The sequence below is a fragment of the Lissotriton helveticus genome, chromosome 3_1 (genome assembly GCF_964261635.1).
Source record: "Lissotriton helveticus chromosome 3_1, aLisHel1.1, whole genome shotgun sequence".
Lineage (NCBI taxonomy): Eukaryota > Metazoa > Chordata > Amphibia > Caudata > Salamandridae > Lissotriton > Lissotriton helveticus.
The window spans coordinates 1,205,351,751-1,205,364,138 of NC_136061.1; the positions used below are offsets into that span (position 1 = coordinate 1,205,351,751).

A 12,388-nucleotide genomic window follows, 5' to 3' on the forward strand; every position below is an offset into this window, starting at 1 on the left:
AGGATGTTTTTAAGCTAGCAATTGAATTGATGTAAAGTTTGCCTGCATTTGGTTACTTCTGCAATATATTTTATTGTCAAGTATTGTTTTAGCTTGTGTAGTGAACACCACACCGTTTATCATTATTAGCCATTGAAGGTTAATATCATTTTACTGTGAAGGCGCCAGGCCGGTACACTGAGGCACAGGAATTTGAAGCTTCAGTTATCCCGAATTCTATGTCAGTCCACGGAGGCTCAGATTATGCTTATCTTTGATTTACTGCAAAACACAGCAGCCAATAAACAACTTTAAAACACAGCATACCCCGGAAGTACAACCCCCTCCATAGTATAAACCAATCAATATCAGTCCAATGAAATATATATCTCGTAATGCACATATCACTTCCTCTTTCTTTGCTGCTGCAGCAGCAGCAAGATAAGTACTTTTCCTTTCTATCGAATTTTGGAAGTTGTATGTACTTGTTTTATGATTTATAATTGTCAAGGGTTAATTACCGGAGTGTGGTGCTGATACAGCGTTTTTCTTTAGACCCGCGGTGTCGCGTTGCTGATTTCCGCTACTTGTGCAATTTATGGTTTCTGTCACTAGGTGATGTGGTTATTTGGCCGCTTGGTGTTTTGGCGGTAACTTAGGTGTTTGGAGCGCTCCGGCTCTCTGTGGGCAAATCTTTGTGGAGCGGGAGCGGGAGCGGGACGCGCTTCGTGCGCTTCTACGGGGAACAGTCCTCTTTCCAGGCCCACGCCTTGCGCATGTGCGAAGAGCCGATGCAGCGTTAGTGATCGCCTCTTCACGCACCAGCGTGCAATTCTGACTGTTCTAACCCCGGTCCCATAAGAACGCTGACCGGAGCAGTTACCGGATCAGGGCATTGCCTTAGGGGAGATTAGGGGTGGCTCCCTCCACGTGAATAGTTTATTACTGCTAATCTGGCATATTGTGATAATATAGGGACAGTTGGTGTTAAGTGTAGGGACAGTTTCATCAGTGCCTGTGCAGACAAGAACACCCCTTGGGTTTCTCCCCCTAAAGCTCCTTTAGACCTCCTGTAACTCGATGGGTATTACGCCGAGGAGGAAGATCAGTGGGTTGAGTTTAATGAGTACGCAGAATATGATGAGCCTGAAGAGCACCATATGGAGGAGCAATTGGTTGAAGCTCTGGATACCCATGTCCAGGGCTCGGTAAACAGGGCGTTAATTAAGGCGTTACAGCCTTTTACCAAGCCATTAAAGAATTATGGCAAGCGTAAGTTTGGTGCTGCACAAGGGAAGACCTCTGGTCATACCTCGGCTGAGGTCCTTGCTAGAATGGCCCGTAATGTGTTGCAGGACCATGGTGGTGTGAGTTCTTCCAAGGCGCGTAAGGCGCCCAGGACGCAGAAGGAGGAGACTGATGAGTCGTCTGCTGCCGCACCTGACACTTCTCACTCAGACCAGGAGTCGCAGGCCTCACAGAAGGTAAAAAAGCGGAAACGCAAATCCCACAATGTCGAAGACAAACTGGTCAATAAGAACCTCTTGTTTATTATACATCCAAGATCCACTGAGTGGGTTCCCTGTGTCGAGGTGGCACACTATGTGCAGGACAATCTCCAGAGAGGTTTCGAAAAGGAAGTCAGGGCCACCCTGCGTGCGGAATGTCCCAGACCATCTCTAATGGGAAAAGTGGCGGACACCCCAGAAATAGATCCAAACATGGCCACTTTTATGAACAAGTTTGAGAAGGATCCCAAGAAGGGGCTCGACCGGGCATGGAGGGGTTGTCAGGATAAACTCCTTGACGAGACAGGACCCCTGACTGAGATCTTGGATGCCGCGATCACGGATACGGTCTTTCCTTATGCACATTGATCCACAACTTGCAGAAATGGCAAATACGGAACCGGGCACACTTGCTAATGGCATGTTTGTGGAAAAGTTTGTGAAGGAAATGGTGAAACATGTGAACACGTTTTCCGCCCTAGATAAGGCTCAAGCGAACATCAAAAAAGTTTTCATACTGGCCTCTTTAACAAGGCCGGGCGCTTCAGGGGTCGAGCGACCGGCAGTGGATCTAGCCAGGCCTCTCGAGGTTTCGAGCAACGTGGCAGAGGTGGTGGCCAGCGTTTGAAGTTCTACCCCTCCCGCAATCGTGGTGACAGAGGGCAACAACATAAAGGGTACAGAGGACAGAATAATTCCTCGGGAGACACCTCTTATTAAGGTAAGCTTATTGCACACTGGAGACACCAGGGTGGGAGGTCGGATTGCTTTGTTCCACCATATGTGGGAGACTCTCACACAGGATTCCTGGATCCTTCAGACGGTAAGAGGTTTTCAGATAGAGTTCTATGCCTCACCCCATCAGGTTCGCATTCCTCCTCCCCTACATTTTTCCCATGCAGAGAGGTATTTTATGGATGACGAGGTTCAATCATTGTTGGAAAAAGGGGGAATCGTGCACATGATTCCTCATCCGCTAGGGTTTGTAAGTACCATCTTTCTAGTGCCAAAAAGGACAAAGGTTTCAGACTGGTGCTCAATCTGAGGGAATTCAATTCCTGGGTAGTGTATCGCCATTTCAAAATGGAAGGCAAACATTTATTGAGGGATATCCTGTTGGAAAAGGATTGGATGGTCTGGATTTGAAAGACGCGTACCTGGCGGTGTCTATTTTTCCTCCTCACAGGAGGTTCCTTCAATTCCAATGGAGAGACCAGTGGTTCGAATTTTCTGCCATGCCCTTTGGCCTTTCGTCCGCCCTTTGGTGTTTCCCCAAGTTGCTAAAACTCATGGTTCAGTACCTCAGGGTACGAGGAGTAAGGCTCATAGTTTATTTGGACGATATTCTGATTATGGCTCAGAATATGGACACGGTTCTTCTTTATCTGAGCTGGACGGTCCAACTCTTACAAGAATTGGGGTTTGTCATCAACGTACAGAAGTCCATTCTGACTCTAACGCAGTCAATGGAATTCTTGGGGTTTCAGGTGGACTTGGTTGCGGCAGAGTTGCTATTACCATAGAGGAAGAGAGTAGCTATCAATAAGGAGTTGAGGAGAGCACCTGCCTCTCTGACTATATCCTTGAGGACTTTGGCCAGATTGGTAGGGCTTCTGGCCGCATCAATACAGGCGATATTCCCGGGACCCTTACATTACAGGGCGCTTCAGCGTTTAAAGATTCTACACTTAGGCAAGGGTCTGAGTTATGCAGAGCAGATCTCGATCTCCATCGAGGCATGGACCGAGATGACTTGATGGCTGGAACACATGGATTCTTGGAATGGCAAAGCCATTTTCGCAGCCAGTCCGGAGATAGTCACAGAATCAGATGCCAGCAGATGGGCCTGGGGAGCCCGCTGCGGATCAGTGGAGACCGGGGTTCGGTGGTCCCGGGAGGAACTGGACCTCCATATCAATTGCTTGGAACTTCTTGTGGGTTCTTTTGTGATTTTGCGATTCGGACACTCTCCCCGCAACGAGCAAGTTGCTGTATTCTACTGCGGATGGACAATGTGTCAGCAGTACGATACATCAATCATCTGGGGGGTACGAGATCTCGTCTCCTGGTAGAGATAGCCAAGGAATGTTGATATTATTGCCTGACCCATCATATTTCAGTAACGGTGGAATACATTCCGGGGTCTTCCAACGTGATAGCAGATTGGAACTCCCGTTTTTTGAGGGATGCCAGCGATTGGCGGCTGCATCCCAGGGTATTCCAACAGTTGAACAACAAATGGGGTCCTTGTTTAATGGACCTTTTTGCGTCCAGACTCAACACACAACTTCCTTGGTTCTACAGTTGGCATCCAGATCCTCTGGCGATCAGCTCGGACGCATTTCTTCAGTCTTGGACGACGGACATTCTATATGCATTTTCACCTTTCGCCATGATTCCGAGAGTATAGGCGCAACTCTGTCGACAGAAGGCTGAGGTGATATTAGTCACTCCTTGTTGGAAAGCGCAAGCGTGGTTTCCGGTGGCACTAGCTTTTTTGCGTGCGCTCTTCCGGTTCAACTACGGTCGTTTCCGGAGATTCTGGAGGATCCTTTGGGGTTGTCTCACCCACTTATAATACAGGGCCACTTATCTCTCACGGTGTGGAGACTTTCAGGCGATGATGGCAAGGGCCTGTAGTTTCACAGGAAATTCTGTTTTTCTTATCACAATCATGGGCACCTGCTGCGCACAAACAGAGTCAGCTTGGCGTAGATGGGTTAGTTGGTGTGCTGAACGCCAAACAGATCCTGTGGGATCCGGTGTCCATCTCATAGTTAATTTCCTTTCGAAACTCTCCAGTTCAGGAATGGTATATCGCACAGTGAACAACTTTTGTTCTGCGATTTCGGCGGGTCATCCACACATGGATGGTAAACCGGTGGGGGGGGAACATCCCCTGGTGTGTAAAGTGGTGAGGGGTATCCGATTGGTTAACTCCCGAAACCCAAGAAATCTGTTTTATGGGATGTTAACGTTGTTTTCGTTTTCTTAAAACTTGGCCGGCCAAAGATGGTTTATCGCGTAAACAATTATCGGCTAAACTTACAATGCTATTATGTCTGGTGTCTAGCAGACGACTCTCGGATGTGCGAGCCTTGGATATAGCAGGTAGAGTATTTACTCCTTCGGGAGTCTCTTTCACGATTTTCAAAAGGACAAAGACAAATTCTAGATGTATTTCATGCCCTGCTTTTCCTCATTATACCAAGTTATGTGTGGTTCAATGTTTGAAATGTTATGAGGATTGTACTAGAGAATTCAGGAATGACGTAGCAGGGCAATTGCTAATTTCTCTTCAGAGACCTTCCCGCTCAGTCACTGCAGCGACTTTGGCCAGGTGGGTTACTTGGTTATTGAGACTTGCAGGTGTTGATACTGCCATGTTTGGTTAGAGGAGCAATGGCTTCCAAGGCCTTTTATACGGGCTCACGTTTACAAGATATTATGACTGCGGCAGACTGGTCCTCTGATTCAACGTTTAAGACATTTTATCATAAACCGATTGTGGATGTGGCTTCGACGGTTATGGAGCAACTTTAAACTAGCATAATCTGAGCCTCCGTGGACTGACATAGAATAAAAAAAACTCTAGCTGACGCGACAAGAATTTTCAATTCTATTAAGGACACGGAGGCAAGGATTATCCCACCCAGGTAACATAATGATGGTATTCTATGTGATGGATTGTTAATTGAAGAATTTATGAAAGGTTTTCATGTATGATTCATGGTGATGATTTGTTTTTTCTCCCACCCATTTAACTAATGAAGGTCATGATAGTTATGAAACGCATAGGGTCATGAATGGTATGTTACGACTACTATTCTCTTTATAGTAGATCAAACAAGCAAACCTGAACGAGCTGAATGGAGTTGTTAGGAAGGGGACAGACCAAGCAAGCATATGGCATGGTGCCATCGACTCTGTTTCTGGAGATGGTATTCTGTGCTCAAGTTTGGATTCACGGGATGAAGAAATCGGTGGTCCAGTTTTCAACGGTCAAGTTTGTGGACTGTGTTAAAAGTTTGAAGCAAAGAAAGAGGAAGTGATATGTGCCTTATGAGATATATATCAAGTCAGTCAGTCAAAAAATTCTATATTTCAGCGTGAGCCATAAAAGAAGCAGCAAGAAAGAATACATTCACAAAATATTTAAAACCGTTAAAAACCAGGAAATTTCATTATTTACAGAAGTCACAATAATAAATAATTTAAAAATCATTCCAGTTTTAAGATTTTTGTCCTTACCCACCACATACGACACAAAAACCTGGAAACTGCAAATACAATGTGCAAGTCTGTATTCGCATTTACAAGTCTGTAGACTTCCTTACAGTGTCCGGAGCCCAAGTTCTTGCACAAGTTTAAAAGCTCTTTCTGACGTGTTTTGCCATATCCTCGGCAGAAAAAGAGCACTTGCAGGTCAGTCTCCTCTTTGGCTGGACAAGCAGGGCAGTCCTGATCCCGCCCGGGTACCCACTGATTAGTATATGCATTGAGCGGGAGACAACCATATCGAAACTGTAAATAAAGTTTCCTAGCCAGGGTTGGATAAATAACATCAAGTACAGTCTCCAGCATATATGTACATTTCACATCTAGGAATATAGACAACCTGGAGCCAGCCCTAGGGCTGAGATACAGTTTGTCCATTTGAACATCTCAATATCTTCTTATCAAGACCTTCCTAGTAATGCTTGCACAGGCTAATCTGGGATTCTTCCACAAATCGCAAAATCCTAGGGCAATCAAATAGTTTTTACCATACATAAGCCATGGAAACTTCCTGTTCCCTGAAATGCTAACGATCTCCTCTAGCTCAGTTCTATATACAGCGAGTTCCGGGGTAACCCATAATCCTTTGCCAAAAAAGAAGTGGCCTACATCCTACAACCTGGATGATTGGTCTTACTCCTAGGTCCATGCGGAGAGGAAATAAAGGGGTGCTTACCGGAAGACCAACTATTTGTCTGAGAAATTTGTTTTCGGTGATCAGCATTGGATTTATGTTTGAGTGGCCCCATATCTCAGCACCATACTGTGTCGCTCTTCTCACCTGTGTTTTATAAATCTCGAAGACGGGACTCAAAGGTTTGTGATGGGTATCCATAAAAACTTTGGCCAAAGTCCCTGAGATTTGGGTTAATTTAAGATTTGCCTTTGAGACCTGCGGTTCCCAGGTCATTTTTTCATTTAGGGTGATCCCAGGTACTCAAATTCACGGACCCTCTCTAGGGTTGAGCCATTCAGGTGGGGGCCGGGATAAAGCGTTTTGCGGGGGTAAAAAAAACATATATTTGGTTTTCTGTACGTTTATCTCCAACCCCCTATCCTTACAAAAAAGTGAGAATCCATCCATTATTCTTTGTAGGCCCATAGGGGACTTAGACAGGAGTAGCGTATCGTCAGCAAACATCAACGCCGGCACACAGCCTGAGCCAACTTCGGGGCATCGATGTTCTTGCATTGGCTCAGGGCGCGTACCAGACCGTCGATGTAAATGCAAAATAAGGTGGGGGCCAAAACGCACCCCTGTCTAACTCCCCTATTAACTGGAATTGGGGTAGTGAGGTCCCCCCTTTTCCCATACCTAATTCTGTCATAGTTCCCTTCATGGAGCCGAATTATAATCTCTAGGCGATATGGGGGTATCCCCAATTCCCACAACACTCTCCACAAGGTCTCCCTGTGAACCAAGTCAAAGGCGCTCCGCAGGTCAACAAAGACCAGATAAAGGCTCCCCCCTCCGATACTACTGTTTTCCAATAGAGGAGTTGGAGCCTAAATATCTGGTCCATAGTTTAAGTTTTGGTTCTAAACCCAGCCTGTAGATGGGACATTATTTTGTTTTCATGCAGCCAGGCCTGAACTCGGTCAAGAATAATCCTTGCAAAGGCCTTTTGAGATATGTCTATTAGACTGATGGGTCTATAATTAGAGGGTTGAAGAGGACAGCCCTTTTTAGGTCTCGGGCCTAGCGTACACTGCGCAGCAGTCTCGCGCAGCCAGAGTCCTCTTCCTGGGGTTTTGACAATGGACCTGGAAATTCCACGCAGCTCGTGCGTATTATTTCCTAGGTCCATTTTCATTAGCCTTTGCGTGCGTGTACTTTTAAAACAGAACACGCAATAGGCCATGGGCGGTCGCGTAGCTCCGCCCATGGCCTATTGGTGTCTGTTACGCGCACCAGAGGCCATATGTCTTCAATTATCGCGACCGTCACGGCCACGATAATTGGAGACATATAATCGCAGTGGCGCGCGCACCACTCGTGGGTTTTTCAAATTTGTTTTTACTATAGCGATTGCAAAAGCGATTGCAAAAGCGATCGCTTTCAGTGCTGTTTCCACATGGATTTAGTGAATTCCGGGTTTTGGCATTGAATGGACCCCCGTATCAGGAGAGGCCTGCCTACAGTCAGTGATGCGTAAACAGGGCTGCTTCGGTCCCTGATGGAGGCGCGTCTCTGGCACGCTGGTGGCTCCTGCCTACAGCTGGGGGACGTAATATACTCTCGCATACACACAAAGGCAGGCAGTGCAGACAATACCCGGGGATGGGAGCCATGGACCCTCGGAGCCCCTATGAGCCCCCCGTTTGCCGTGTGAACACACCGAGAGTCAGGGGTGCATGCGTGTTTGTGTTGCAGGTGACAACACAGAGCCCTATCTCGCATCGCGTCAGCTGTTGACCCTGATGAGTGGAGGGGGCGTAGGGAACCCAGTTGAGGCAGTGTTGTAGGCAGTGCTGTGCTGTCGTGTTTAAACTGCTTACCACATGTTGCACCTGTAAGATGTCTGCCCTCGTCAGGATTTACGCAGCATTTACGCCCAGTGCTGGAGGCTGGCGCACAGTCAGTGTCACCCACTCGCCACTTTTCTTTCTAAGTAAAAAAAAAGTGGCTGAGTATAAAACCCGTGTCAAATGTGCACTGAAGACACGTTTCAAGGAATCATAGCCTTCCTTACCATGAGGGAGACATGCCTGGCCTTTCCATGTGGCCGCGCTCAGCCTTTCAGCATTTTGGTAAGCTTGCCTTCCATGTTTCCCCATTTCCACCTGTGCGCTCGTCCCTTCCAGTCAATTAATGCTTAAGGCTCTCTTCTTGCTCAGCCATTCCCTATGGGTTAGGCAGGCCCAGAAGGCTCTCAGAAACACGTGTAATAAAGGTTACCGGCCTACAAATGTAAGATGGATTCCGCAGTGGCTCCCTGTATTCAAGCTGTAAAGAGAGAGCTACACACATTGGAGGGATCGGCACTGGAGACAACCCCGGCCAACGTCAAGGGAGAAACTCGCCCACAGCCGGCCTTTACACCCAATGTGATCCAATCCGGGACAGCAATGGAACCCCTTCCGGGTCAATGTACCCCCTGCGAGCACCACCAGCCCTCGTGTTTCCAGGTTTTGATAGAGACGGGCAAACTAACATCTGTCTTCTCTGTCTTATTCGGGTTCTTAGTTCCACGCTAATAGCTGTTTCATAGAGTGTGAAAAAAAACACTCATTATTCGCAATCCGTCTTCGGGCACTTCCGTGTGTCTGTTACACGGTTGTGTGGCGCTTTGTGAAGCTGGCGGGTCTCCGGGTGCGAGATAAGTATGGGTCGCTGCATCATCACCACCAAAACCATTTATTTTAGCCATAGTCTTGTTTTTCACATTGGCTATTTCGGGGGCCAGGCCTGCAGAGAAGGACCGGGCCAGGCGGGCACAGCGTCCTTTATCTCTTTCCACTACTCTTTTAAACCCGCTTTTCCTCCTCTGACGTGTTCTCAGTTCGCTGACACAGGAGCAAATGTACAAATAAAGGGTCAGGCGCGAGGGACGTGCCAGGCAGTCAAGTTGCGATATAGTGCAAGCGCAGCTCTGAACGTAGACCTCTCATATATTTATTTGACACACTTGGCGATTAAATACATTTTGTGTTTCCTTTTTGTAAATGTATAGATAAGAGAGAGCAGTTAAAAAAAATACAAAATATAACAAGATAAGACACCGCACAGCCTCTCCAACCCTCCACTCCCCCTCCTCCAAAAACGCACACAAACACATCACCATGCATAATGTTGCTGCTTCACATGAGCCCTGGTGTGGTGCTCAGACCTTCTCACTTGCCCATCTGGAACACGTCTCGAGCTGTTTTGTATGATGCCGAAGGAAACCCTAGTTTTGTATTTTCGTGCAGCCCGAGTGTGTATTCTTTCGCACAGATCTTCATTGAGATATCTCTGCGGCTCACCTGTCAGTTATCTTTGTTCACCCCAGAGAAAGGGCTTTTTAAACGGGCTCATTGCTCGCAGCGTGAGGCCCTCTTTCTAAATGTAAGAAAATTGTGCCATCTACCCGCTATTCTAAGTACTGTCACAGGCGGGGACCTCCTGAAACCTCCAGCCCGACTTCAATGGCGCCGTGTCAAAGGGTGGCCTGCGAGGGGGAGCAGCGAGGCAAGCCCGCGGTTTGGAGGTTTCAGACGTGAAGCAGGAGCTTCAAGGCACAATAATAGGCCGTGCTCAGTGGAAGGCTGCACGTGAGGGTCGGAATTATCTCCCACGCAGTCAGCGCCCGGCATTCAGGCAACGAGGGCCTCTTTACAAACACACACGAAAGCACACACACAACCACACACACCCACCCACCCACAAACACTCAACAACAAACACAACACACACAACCACACAAACAACCACACACACAACCAACCACACAAACAACCACACACACACACAAACAACCACACACAACCACACAAACAACCACACAAACAACCACACACACACAAACTAACAATTCCAATCCAACCCACATAATTCCACTACACACCACATGCATACACTCCATAATACATGGCTAAAAGAAATTGCCATTTACAATGCCATTAGCTCTAACTCAAATAAATCCGAGATCTATTGCATTTCCAATGCTTGTTAAATACTGGAATTACCTCAGCCCCCAGCCACGATTCAGGTAAATTCATCCCTTTTAGGATGGCATTAAAAATCAGCCACAGGTAAGGGGCCCAAATTTTAGGCTCTTTTCTGTATAGCTCTCCGGGGACATTGTCAAGACCTGAGGCTTTCCCTATAGGAATTTTTTTGATTACAGTTTCTACTTCAGCCAGGGAAATTTGAGGGGAGTCTATATCTGTGGTAGGCAGTGTGAAGGGAGACGTTACTTCCTTAGCACCATTACCTAGTGTTGAAGAGTACAAGGCTTGATAGTGAGTAACCCAACTCTCTGCCGCTATGTTCGCATCCAAGGGAGTCCGACCCTCGCTGCTACCGGTCGCAACAATGTTCCAAAATGATCTTGGATCCTTGGATTTCAGGGCTGATTTTAACCTGTCCCATTTATCTATTCACCAGGCAACCTTGGCAGAATCAATACTGTTCTTATACTGGACCCTAGCTGTTTTGATGGCACTCTGGAATTTGTGTTTAATAGCCTCTACAAGAGTTTGCTTTGCCTGTTTACAGCTGCTGTTAAACCACGTAACCTTTTGTTGACTCCTTCTGACCCGCGGGCAGGGTCTGCAAAATGCTTCTCTTAGTTTACAGTAGATGGAATCGTTAATGACCCCTAATCCACTGTAAGTTTCAGATAAAGCCCCGTTGTCCATCAGGTCTGACAGGGTCGTTAGGTCAGGAATGATACTTTCATAGAGTAAAGCCAGCTTCACTTGACAGTTTTCCATCTGCGCCCACTTGACCTTTCTTTTGTTGTTGGAGAGAAATAGCCCATCCCTGTCACACTGGTCTAGATCTCTTGGTCCCGTTTCTGAAGGGAGCTCAAGAGTTGCTAGCAGAGCGTTGTAATCACTATCATGCCTGGGTAGGAAAATAAATTCGGTAACGAAAGACCAACCTCTGGATTCCATTAGAACATAGTCCAGTATCGACTTGTGGCCCACCCTGTTAAAAGTATATTTACCAGGCGTATCAGAACTAAATCGACCGTTACAGGCACGTAGTGAATGTTTCAAGGTAAAAGCCTTGATTTGTAGCGCAAGAGAAGACCAGGCCCTAATCGGAGTTGAGTTTATCTCAGGATAGGCCCACACCTTGTCTTCTTCTCTGCCACTAGAGTCATCAAAGTCTTTTAGGGGCTCAAACTGACAGTTTAAATCACCACCCAAAAGAATCAAGCCATCTTCTACGTCACCCGACATTACTATGTCTAGATGGTCTATTGTTGGTGACTCCTTTCCGTTTTTCACAGGCCTAGAATACACATTGATCAATTTGATTTTATAATCCTTGTTAAAGGACAGGATAAGGCTCAACATATCTGGCCCAGTTTCATCTACTAGTGAGACAGTGCATCCTAAATGGATCCCAATACATATAATTAGCCCTCCCGATGGTCTTCCCTGCCCTTACGAGATATATATTCAATTGGACTGATAGTGATTGGTGCATACTATGGAGGGGGTTGTACTTCGGGGTATGCTGAGTTTTAAAGTTGTTTATTAGCTGCTGTGTTTTGCAGTAAAGCAAAGAGAAGCATAATCCTCGCCTCAGTGTCCTTAATAGAATTGAAAATTCTTGTTGCGTCATCTAGAAAAAAAATGTTCAGCTTCAGTGGTCCTACGACCAGAAAGGTGTTGAAAAGGCTCAGACAGCTTTGAGGACGGGCATTTCAAGTTGCAGCTATCATAAGAACAACACTCTGTCGCTACAAGACCAATACCATAACATCAATTTCTACTCTTATCTTGATATGCCATTCTCGGGTGTGGTCATGCCAGTGCTACATAAATCAGTACCTTTCCCCTTCCATGATGATACCACAAAAATAGCTCTATTCTCCTATCATAACGGCATTACATGACAGATCAGTTGTCCTGTAACGTGAGGTGCATAAGAATTAGTACAGTTTGTACTGGGTAGATGCTGCAAG

General features: G+C 46.6%; 1 protein-coding gene across 1 annotated transcript in view; it reads right to left on the minus strand.

Annotated features, from left to right (window-relative positions):
- Positions 1 to 12,388, minus strand: part of BUD13 (BUD13 spliceosome associated protein) — a 180,274-nt gene that overhangs the window by 108,298 nt on the left and 59,588 nt on the right. The gene's annotated exons all lie outside the window — the stretch shown is intronic.